This window comes from Trachypithecus francoisi, unplaced genomic scaffold (assembly GCF_009764315.1).
Source record: "Trachypithecus francoisi isolate TF-2019V2 unplaced genomic scaffold, Tfra_2.0 Lachesis_group11, whole genome shotgun sequence".
Taxonomy (NCBI): Eukaryota; Metazoa; Chordata; class Mammalia; order Primates; family Cercopithecidae; genus Trachypithecus; species Trachypithecus francoisi.
Window position 1 is genome coordinate 10,576,778 of NW_022681456.1, and position 11,506 is coordinate 10,588,283.

Below are 11,506 nucleotides of genomic sequence, written 5' to 3' on the forward strand. Positions count from 1 at the left end.
GGCCCACACAAGGAGACCCTGCCTCTATGAAAAGTAAAAATTAAAAAATTAGCCGGGCGTGGTGGTGAGTGCCTGTGGTTCCAGCTACTCAGCAGGCTGAGGTGGGAGGATCGCTTGAGCCCAGGAGTTCGAGGCTACAGTGAGTCATAATTACACCATCGTACTCCAGCGTGGGTGACAGAGTGAGATCCTGTTTCAAAAAAAAAAGGATACTGGCTTCTCTGTCTCTGTTTGTCTCTCTCTGTTTTGGTCGCCATGCTGGGAGGAAGCCCAGAGCTCATGGGGAGACTGTGGGGCTGCTCTGGTTGATACTTTGAACTAGGCCCTCAGCTGACAGCAGTGGGCAGGCTTCACAGACGTGTGGCCTGGTATCAGGCACAGAGCCGTGTGCTAAGAAGGGCCCCTGGCCCATTTAAATACTCTGCTATCACCATTTTGAAATTCTTCGTAATCTGTAAACAGCTTTATTGAGATATAATGCATATATTATAAAATTCACCCATTGAAAGTGAACCATTCAATGGTTTGTTCACAGACTTGTGCAAACATCACTACATTCCATTTCCATTCCTAATCACTCTCCATCTCTACCCCCAGTACCTTCTTCATCATTTCTTAACCAGGGCCCTGTGTTTCACTGTTCGCTGAAAACCACAAATTATGAAGCCATCCTGACAGCTGGACCTGTACATGACTGTGCCTTCAGATGACCCCAGCCCCAGCCTTTGGGTCTTCCAGCTGAGGTCCCAGACACGTATAGCAGAGACCTGAATTCCTGACTCCTGGAAACCATCAGAGGTGGTTTAGGCTATTACAGCTTGAGCTAATTTGTTATGCACCAATAGATAGGTAAAGCAAGCAAAAAACCATGGGACCGGTGCAGTGGCTCGTACCTATAATCCCAGCTCTTTGGGAGGCCAAGTCAAGAGGATCCCTTGAGCCCAGGAGTTCTAATCTAGACTAGCCTGGGCAACATAGGGAGATCTCATCTCTACAAAGAAACAAAAATAAAATTAGCCAGACATGGTGGCACACGCCTGTAGTCCCAGCTACTTGGGAGGCTGAAGCAGGAAGATTGCTTGAGCTCAGGATTTTGAGGCTGCAGTGGGCTGTGATCACAGCAATTCAGCCTGGTGACAGAGTGAGACCTCAACTCAAAAAAAAAGAAGAAGAAAAGGCACACCAGGCTGGGCATGGTGGCTCACACCTGTAATCCCAACACTTTGGGGGGCCAAGGTGGGCAGCTCACTGGAGGCCAGGAGTTTGAGACCAGCCTGGACCACATAGCAAAACCCTACTTCTACTAAAAATACAAAAAAAAAAAAAAAAAAAAAATTTGCTGTGCGTGGCGGCACAAGCCTGTAATCCCAGCTACCCTGGAGGCTGAGGCATGAGAATTGCTTGAGCCTGGGAGGGGAGGTTGCAGAGAGCCGAGATTGTGCCATTGCACTCCAGCCTGGGCAACACAGCAAGACTCTGAAAAAAAAAAAAAAGAAAAGAAAAGGAAGGAAGGAAGGAAAGGAGGGAGAGAGGGAGGGAGGAAGGGAAAGGCACACCAGATATCAAGACTAGCCACCCACAAATATTTTACTCCCATTAACGAAAACCTTGCAGAAGCGATAAACAGTGATTTTTACCATTCACCCAATGATACTGCACAGAGAGAGAGGCTGGGACCCTAACTGGTAAGAAATTCTTGCCCTTTTGCCAGCTGATCTCGTTCCTGGGTTCCCTTTTCTGTGGCTTCCAGGAGAGCAGAGCAGCTTTGGTGACCCCGCTCGCCACACCAAAATGTAGGTCCTCTGAAAAGTCAACTCACAAAAGGCAAATTAATAGGAGAAAAGGCATATAAATTTATTTAACATATAGATAGAGAGGCCTTTTGAAGGAAAACCAAAAGATACAGGGGAAATTGTCTATTTTTATGCTTATATTTAACAAACTATGGACAGCTGTGTAGAAATATAACTGGACAAAAAGAGTATGACCTAGGTTGGGTGTGGTGGCTCACACCTGTAGTCCCAGCACTTTAGGAGGCTGAGGCGGGCAGATCACCTGAGGTCAGGAGTTCGAGACCAGCCTGGCCAACATGGTGAAACTCTGTGTCTAATAAAAAATACAAAAATTAGCTGGTTGTGTTGGCGCACACCTGTAATCCCAGCTACTCAGGAAGCTGAGGCAGGAGAATCTCTTGAACCTGGGAGGCAGAGGTTGCAGTGAGCAGAGATTGTGTCACTGCACTCCAGACTGGGCAACAGAGCGAGACTCCATCTAAAAAAAAAAAATCACCTAATGTGGCTGGACTGAGTGGGAATCAGTGTGAAGAGATGGCAAGGCCTGTCCACCTGGATTCTGCTTGGCTTCTCTGAGCAGAATTGCTTCCTTCAGGGTGTGGGGCAGGACCCGCTCTGGAATGGGGGTCTTATGAGCCGCAGTGAAACAAGGTGGGCCATTTTTCAATGGCCAGTTTTGACACAGAAAGATGGAGGGGAAATTAGAGTCATATTTTCAGGTTTTATGGCTGGCTTTGGGAAAAGGGGTTCTGGTTTCTATGACCTGCCTTGGAGAAGAGGAATTCTAGTTTCTATGGCTGGCCTCGGGGGAAGAGCGGGACTTCGAGGCAGGAGGACAGGGGAGGGTCAGGGAAAAGCTTTTGCTTCTGAGGCTGCAGATCAGGGCTTCATTTTGGGGTACTGTTTTCTGAGCCCCAACAGAAGTCTGCCAGCTCCTAGGTCCCAAGCCCATGGCAGCAGAGGCTGTTCCGCCTGCTTCTACCTGAGGACTTACCCATGTAGGAAAGCATCACCAAGCGGATTTGACTGACCAAGTGACTGACCAAAAGGATTAACCACCCCACTGAAGGGGCCCCAGCACCCAGACACAGGAGGAGCCGACAGAGAAATCAGAACCCACAGTGCTGAAGCAGACAGGGGCATCTCTGAACTAAAAACAGTAATAAGCAGGAGACCTTAAGGAAATCCAAATACAGCATAGAAATGGCCTTTCATGCTGGGCGCAGTGGCTCACGCCTGTAATCCCAACACTTTGGGAAGCCGAGGCAGGCAGATCACCTGAGGTCAAGACCAGCCTGGCCAACATGGTGAAACCCGGTCTCTACTAAAAATACAAAAATTAGCTGGTTGTGTTGGCGCACACCTGTAATCCCAGCTACTCAGGAAGCTGAGGCAGGAGAATCTCTTGAACCTGGGAGGCAGAGGTTGCAGTGAGCAGAGATTGTGTCACTGCACTCCAGACTGGGCAACAGAGCGAGACTCCATCTAAAAAAAAAAAAAAAAAAGAATTAAAAGCCAGGCCGGGCGCGGTGACTCAAGCCTGTAATCCCAGCACTTTGGGAGGCCGAGACAGGCGGATCACGAGGTCAGGAAATTGAGACCAGCCTGGCCAACATGGTGAAACCCGGTCTCTACTAAAAATACAAAAATTAACCGGGCGTGGTGGCGTGAACCTGTAATCCCAGCTACCTGGGAGGCTGAGGCAAGAGAATAGCTTGACCTGGGAGGCGGAGGTTGCAACGAGCCGAGATCACACCATTGCACTCCAGCCTGGGCTACAAGAGTGAAACTCCGTCTCAAAAAACAAACAAACAAACAAAAAACAAAACAAAACAAAAAACAAAGAAAAGAAAGGAAGAAAGAAATGACCTTTCAGAGCTAACGTACCTGATTATTTTAGTTCTAAGAAATTCCGTTAAGAATTAAAAGCCAGGCCGGGCGCGGTGACTCAAGCCTGTAATCCCAGCACTTTGGGAGGCCGAGACAGGCGGATCACGAGGTCAGGAAATTGAGACCATCCTGGCTAACATAGTGAAACCCCGTCTCTACTAAAAATACAAAAAAATTAGCCGGGCGAGGTAGCGGGCACCTGTAGTCCCAGCTACTCGGGAGGCTGAGGCAGGAGAATGGCGTGAACCCAGGAGGCGGAGGTTGCAGTGAGCTGAGATCGCACCACTGCACTCCAGCCTGGGCGACAGAGCAAGACTCTGTCTCAAAAAAAAAAAAAAGAATTAAAAGCCAGTAGGGCCTCGACTGAGACTCAAATTAGTCTGGGAGATAAAGCACAAGAAATATCTCAAAACAGAGCAACATTACAAAGAGATGGAGATCTTGTGAGAAAATATAAGTGGGAGGGATAGCTCCTCCTGAAGAACTAATATGCACATAATAGCAGTTCTAAAATGAGAAGATGCAACAGATAAATCATAGAAGTAAAGTTCCTCAAAACTAATAAAGACCTGAGACTGCAGATTAAAAGAGCTCATTGAGCTCCTGGATGCACTGAGAAGATTCTTCTGGAGGCCTATTCTGGTAAAAATTCAGAAAGATTAAAAAAAAAAAAAAAAAGAGTGTACAAGTGTCAAGCAGAGAAAGAAGATATGAAGGAAAAAATCTCAGACTGGAACCAGATTTCATCTGCATTACTGAAAAATGAGAGTAATCTACACTTCTTATCTACAGAGAAGAGAGAGAAAGGACAGCAATCCAAGAATCCTCTATTCTGTTCTCAAAACATTTTTTTTGGCCGGGCGCTATGACTCATGCCTTAACCCCAGCACTTTGGGAGGCCGAGGAGGATGGATCACTTGAAATCAGGAGTTTGAGAACAGCCTGGCCAACATTGTAAAATCTCATCTCTACTAAAAATACAAAAATTAGCTGGGAATGGTGGCAGGTGCCTGTAATCTCAGCTATTCAGGAGGCTGAGGCAGGAGAATCACCTGAACCTGGGAGGCAGAGGTTGCAGTGAGCTGAGATTGCACCACTGCACTCTAGCCTGGGCAATAGAACCAGACTCCATCTCAAAAAAAAAAGAAAAAAAGTTTTTTTTCATTGATTGAAGCAACAGGTAGATTTTCAAAGATACTCAAGAAATCAGGCCAGGTGTAGTGGCTGTCGCTTGTAATCCCAACACCCTGGGAGGCTGAGGTGGGAGGATCACTTGAGTGCAGAAGTTTGAAGCCAGCCTGGACAACATGGTGAGACCCTGTTTCTATAAAAAATACCGGCCGGGCGCGGTGGCTCAAGCCTGTAATCCCAGCACTTTGGGAGGCCGAGGCGGGCGGATCACGAGGTCAGGAGATCGAGACCATCCTGGCTAACACTGTGAAACCCCGTCTCTACTAAAAAATACAAAAAACTAGCCGGGCGAGGTGGCGGGCGCCTGTAGTCCCAGCTACTCGGGAGGCTGAGGCAGGAGAATGGCGTGAACCCGGGAGGCGGGGCTTGCAGTGAGCTGAGATCCGGCCACTGCACTCCAGCCTGGGCGACAGAGCGAGACTCCGTCTCAAAAAAAAAAAAAAAAAAAAAAAAAAAAAAAAAAAAAAAAAAAAAACCAAAAAATTTGCCAGGCATGGTAGTGTGTGGCTGTAGTCCCAGCTACTTGGGGGGCTGAGGTGAGAGAATTGCTTGAGTCCAGGAGGTCGAGGCTGCAGTGAGCCATGATTGCAACACTACACTCCTGCCTGGGCAACAGAGCAAGATCCTGGTCTCAAAAAAAAAAAAGAAAATTCAGAGAGAATAACCCCGGAGAACCCTCCATCTTATAGCACTACTTGGAAAAGACCTGATCAAGCTGCAAACAACCCTGAAAAGAAGACTTAATAAAGGGAAAAAGAAAGAGAGCAAAAACCATGTTCAAAACATAGGCAGGGCTGGGTGTGGTGGCTCACACCTGTAATCCCAGCACTTTGGGAGGCCGAGGTGGGCGAATCACTTGAGGTCAGGAGTTCGAGACCAGCTTGGCCAACATGGCAAAACCCGTCTCTACTAAAAATACTACAATTAGTCAGGCGTGGTGGTACACACATGTAATCCCAGCTACTTGGGAGGCTGAGGCAGCAGAATCGCTTGAACCCGGGAGGTGGAGATTGCAGTGAGCCAAGATTGCGCCACTACACTCCAACCTCGGTGACTCCCTCTCAAAAAAAAAAAACATATGCAGCTGACATTTTCACTCGAAATGGAACAGGATAGACTGGGATTTGTGTAATAGAGAAGGACCCTTAGAAAAGAGGATTACTGAAACCAAACGGATATCCCGTGAGGGAAATTATAAGAAATACTAGATTATTTCAGCCAAACCTCAGAAAGTGGAGTGGGGAATAGATGTGTTTCATGAGTCTCTCAGGTAACATGGGGCAGGGGAAATGGAAGAGAGGGGAAGCGAAAGTGCTCTGGAGGTCTCATCCCACTGGGGCGAGGGAGAAGGGGAATGCGACAGGAGAAATATATATTTGATCTCTGGCCTTGGCTTCTAACACAGAGCCTCTGAAACCCTTGCAATTGCCTGAGGAGAGGGGAACATCCTTTGCGATGATTTCTTTTCTTAGTCTCTGGTTCCTGACACAACAGCTTTTAAGACCCTTGAAATCCTCAGAGTGTGGTGATTGTGTTTTAACGTGCCGCTGAGATGACTGGTAGCTGGAGTCCCCTGATAGCTTTAGCATAGGGGCTGATCCCTGCAAAGACCAAGGCATGGCCACAGGATTGGAGCTATCAGCTCCACCCCTTGACCTCTGGGAGGGGAGTAGGGCTGGAGATTGACTTAATCATCAATGGCCAATGGTTCTGTTTTATTTTGAGACAAGGTGTTGCTCTGTCACCCAGGCTGGAGTGCAATGTCATGATCACGGATCGCTGCAGCCTTGAATTCTCCAGGCTCAAGTGATCCTCCCACCTCAGCCTCCCATGTAGCTAGGACTATAGCTGCACACCACTAGCTAATTTTTGTATTTTTTGTAGAGACGGGGTTTCACCATGTTGCCCAGGCTGGTCTTGAACTCCTGGGCTCAAGCGATCCACCTGTCTCGGCCTCCCAAAGTGCTGGGATTACAGGCATGAGCCACTGGGCTCAGTGGCCAGTGATTTAATCAGTCACGCCTCCATAATGAAGTCTCCACAAAATCTCTAGAGGACAGAGTTTGGAGAGCTTCTGAGTTGGTGAACTCATTGACGTGGTAGAGGGACACACTGGAGGGTGCACGGAAGCTCTGACACTCCCGCTCCATGCTGTATCCTCCATGCATCTCTTTCCATGTGGCTGTTTCTTAGTTGCGTTCTTTGTGACAAACCAATAAATATAAGTAAAGTGTTTTCCCAAGTTTTGTGAGCCATTCTAGCAAATTACTGAACCTGAGGATTGGGCTGTGGGAACTCTTGATTGATATCTGGTCAGTTGGAAGTACAGGTGTATTGGATAAAGAAAATCTGGTACATATACACCATGGAATACTATGCAGCCATAAAAAAGAACATAATCGGCCAGATATGGCGGCTCATGCCTGTAATCCTAGCACTTTGGAAAGCTGAGGTGGAAGGATTACTGGAGCCCAGGAGTTCTAGACCAGCTTGGGCAAAAATAGTGGGAAAAAAAAACAAAAACAAAAAAAATTAGTCAAGCATGGTGGTGCACGCAGTAGTCCCAGCTACTTGGAAGGCTGAGGTGGGAGAATCGCTTCAGTTCAGGGAGGTTGAGGCTGAAGTGAGCCGTGATTGTACCACTGCACTCCAGCCTGGGTGACAAGAGACTCCACCTCAAAAAAAAAAAAAAAAAAAAAAGACTGAATAAAACATGTCCTTTGCAGCAACGTGGATGGAGCTGGAGGCCATTATCCTAAGTGAACTAACACAGGAACAGAAAACCAAATACCACCTGTTCTCACTTATAAGTGGGAGCTAAACCTTGAGTTGGTGTAGACACAAAGAAAAAAACTACAGACTCCAGGGCCTATTGGAGGGTGGAGTAGGGGAGGGGGGTGAGGATTGGAAAACTGCCTGTGAGATACTAGGCTCACTATCCCTGTGACGAAACGAGCTGTACTCCAGACATCGGCAGCACGCAACTCACCCATGCAACAACCTGCACATGCACCCTCTGAACCTAAAATAAAAGCTGGAAAGAAAAAAAAAGAAATACAAGCGGGAACCTGGGACTTGTGACTGGGGTCTGGAGTGGATGGAAGCCGTCTTTGAACCAGGTCCCTTAACTTGTGGGATCTGACACTAACTCCAGGCTGACAGTGTCAGATTTGAATTGAATTGTCGGACACCCAGTCAGTGTCCAAAGAGAACTGGAGAGTTGCTTGATATGGAAACTCCATACATTTGGTGTCAGGAGTGTTGTGAGTGTATAGATAAATAGTTTATTTTGGCCAGGCGTAGTGACTCGCACCTGTAATCCCAGCACTTTGGGAGGCTAAGGAGGGTGCATCACCTGAGGTCAGGAGTTTGAGACCAGCCTGGCCAACATGGCAAAACTCCACCTCTACTAAAATACAAAAATTAGCCGGGCGTGATGGCGGGCACCTGCAATCATAGCTACTCGGGAGGCTGAGGCAGGAGAATAGCTTGAACCCAGGAGACAGAGGTTGCAGTGAGCTGACATTGCGCCACTGCACTCCAGTTGGGAGACAGAGTGAGATTCTGTCTCAAAAAAAAGAAAGAAAGAAAGAAAGAAAGAAAGAAAGAAAAAAAAAAGAAAGAAAGAAAGAAAGAAAGAAAGAAAGAAGAGAAAAAGAAAAGAAAAATAGTTTTTTTTCTTTTAGGGATGAAATCGATCAAGGAGGGTTGGGCGCGGTGGCTCACGCCTGTAATCCCAACACTTTCAGAGGCTGAGGCAGGTGGATTGCTTGAGCCCAGGAATTTGAGACCAACCTGGACAACATGGCGAAACCCCGTCTCTACAAAAAAAAAAAAAAAATTACCCAGGCGTGGTGGTGCGCACCTGTAGTGTCAGCTACTTGGGAGGCTGAGGCAGGAAAATTGCTTGAACATGGGAGGTTGAGGATGCAGTGAGCTGAGATCGTGCCTCTGCACTCCAGCCTGGACAACAGAGAGAAACCCTGCTAAGGAAAGGAGAGGAGGGGAGGGAAGGGGAGATCAAGGAGCCGAGAGGACAGTGAATTTCAGTGAGGAAAATAGTAGATCCTATGCTTCTCATTTTAAGAATGATGAAATGGCCGGGTGCAGTGGCTCATGCCTGTAATCTCAGCACTTTGGGAGGCCGAGGCGGGTGGACCACGAGGTCAGGAGATTGAGACCATCCTGGCCAACACGGTGAAACCCCATCTCTACTAAAAATACAAAAAATTAGCTGGACATGGTGGCGGGTGCCTGTAGTCCCAGCTACTCGGGAGGCTGAGGCAGAAGAATGGCGTGAACCCGGGAGGTGGAGCTTGCAGTGAGCCGAGATCGCGCCACTGCACTCCAGCCTGGGCGGCAGAGTGAGACTCTGCCTCAAAAAAAAAAAAAGAGTGAGGAAATTAGTCATAAAGGAAACAGGGAGACCTTCTTACCAAGCCTGGGAACTCAGAAGCTAGGGGAAAAAAAGACGGATATATTTGACCATATAAACACTGAAACATTTTGTGTGACAAGGGATACCAGAAATAAAACTGATTCAAATGATGTAGCTGAAAAAATATTTGTAATACAAATAATAGTCACGAACTTCTATTGACGAACTTACGGGGTGCCAGGCTGAATTCTATGTACTTGACACGCATTAACTCATTTATCTCTAGCAGCACTATGAAGGAGGAATTACCGTGATGATGGTGATGATGATCACTATTTTATAGCTGAGTACACTGAGGTTAAATAAGGAAGGTAAATAATTTGCTGAGGTCATGTGGCCAGCCAGGGCTCAGTCAAGATGCGACCTTTGGCAGCCTGCCCCGGCACCAAACCTCTTAATCACTTTGCAGATGAAAGCCAAAAGTCAAATGGACACTATATAAAGAGCTTTTACAAATTGTCCTGAAAAAGAGAAACAACCAATACAGAAATGGACTTTGGCTATAAACAGACCGTTTGTGGAGGCGCAAAACCAAATGGGTAACCAACAGTATGAAGACACCCTCAAACTCACGGAGTCAGACACTGGCAAATGAAAGCAGCAATGAGACATCTCTTTACATTCCCCAGATTAAACTGACCCATTCATCAAGCTAAAATGAGAAAAAAAAATCTCAAATGCTGGCAGGAATATGGAGAAAAGGGCACGCTCAGATGTGAAGTTTTACAGTCATTTGGGAAAGCAATTTGGCAACATCTGTTAAAATGGAAACTAAACATACCCTTTGACCTGCTAATCCGACTCTTGAGAATCTATCCAAAGAAATAAAAACACCAATACTTAAGGACAAGAATGTGCATTGGAGCACTGTGTGTGTGTGTGTGTGTGTGCACGGGACAGAAAACTGGCCACAAAGTGAATGCCTATCAGAAAGAAAAGGCACAATGAATAATGCTCCTTCCAACCTATGGAATATCATGTAGCCATTAAAAGGAATCAGTGCTGGCTAGGTGAGGTGGCTCACGCCTATAATCCCAGTACTTTGGGAGGCCCAGACAGGCAGATCACCAGGTCAAGACATCGAGACCATCCTGGCCAACATGGTGAAACCCTGTCTCTACTTAAAATACAAAAAACTAGCTGGGTGTGGTGGTAGGCGCCTTTAGTCCCAGCTACTTGACAGGCTGAGGCAGAAGAATTGCTGGAACCCAGGAGGCGGAGCCGATATCTTGGCTCACTGCACTCCAGCCTGGCAACTGAGTGAGAGACTGCGTCCAAAAAAACAAACAAAAAAACAAACAAAAGGAATCAATGCCTCTGACTGGCAAAGTTTCCATAATTAGTGTGAAGTGTGAAAAGCATGATACAAAAAAAAGTGTACATTGTCTCCCATTTTATGAAACAAAAAATATCTTTATGTGGAGGACTTTATGCAGATGCAGGAAAGCATAGAGAACGCCTATGGGTTGGTATCTGTTCCTTGTAGGGAGGGGTTGGGAGACTGATGTGGGTTGAGCTGGAAAAACAGGAGTCAGATGAAAAAAAGCTTTACCAGGGGTGGCAAACCACAGCCCACAGGTGAAACCAGCCTGCCACCTTTTATAAATAAAGTTTTTAAAATAATAATAAAGTTTTAAAAATAAATAAAGTATTTTATAAATAAAGTTTTATTGGAACATAGCTATTCACAGGGCCAGGACGAGGGAGAGGCTGAACCACTTGCTCACTCTCAGCATCACCTCTGCACTTTCAGGACCTGAGATGAATGTCTCCTTAGAGTGTGCACCCCAGGAGCCTCCGTCCCCTCACCCTAGAGTATTTGCATTCATTTACATATGATCTGTGGCTTCTTTGTCACTACAAGGCAGAGTTCAATATTTGGACAGAGACTGCATAGGGACTTGCAAGCCTGAAATATTTACAGCACAGGTAAAGTTTGCAGGACTAAGTTTGCCTGGAGTAGTCTAAAATAAAATTAGGTATATGAGCCAGGTGCAGTGGCTCAAGCCTGTAATCCTAGTACTTTAGGAGTTCGAGGTGGGCAAATAGCTTGAATCCAGGAGTTCAAGATCGGCCTGAGAAACATGGCAAAACCCATCTCTACAAAAAAAAAAAAATTACTCCAGGTGTGGTGGTGTGTGCTTGTGGTACCAGCTCCTCAGGAGGCTGAGGTGGGAGGATCGCTTGAGCCTGG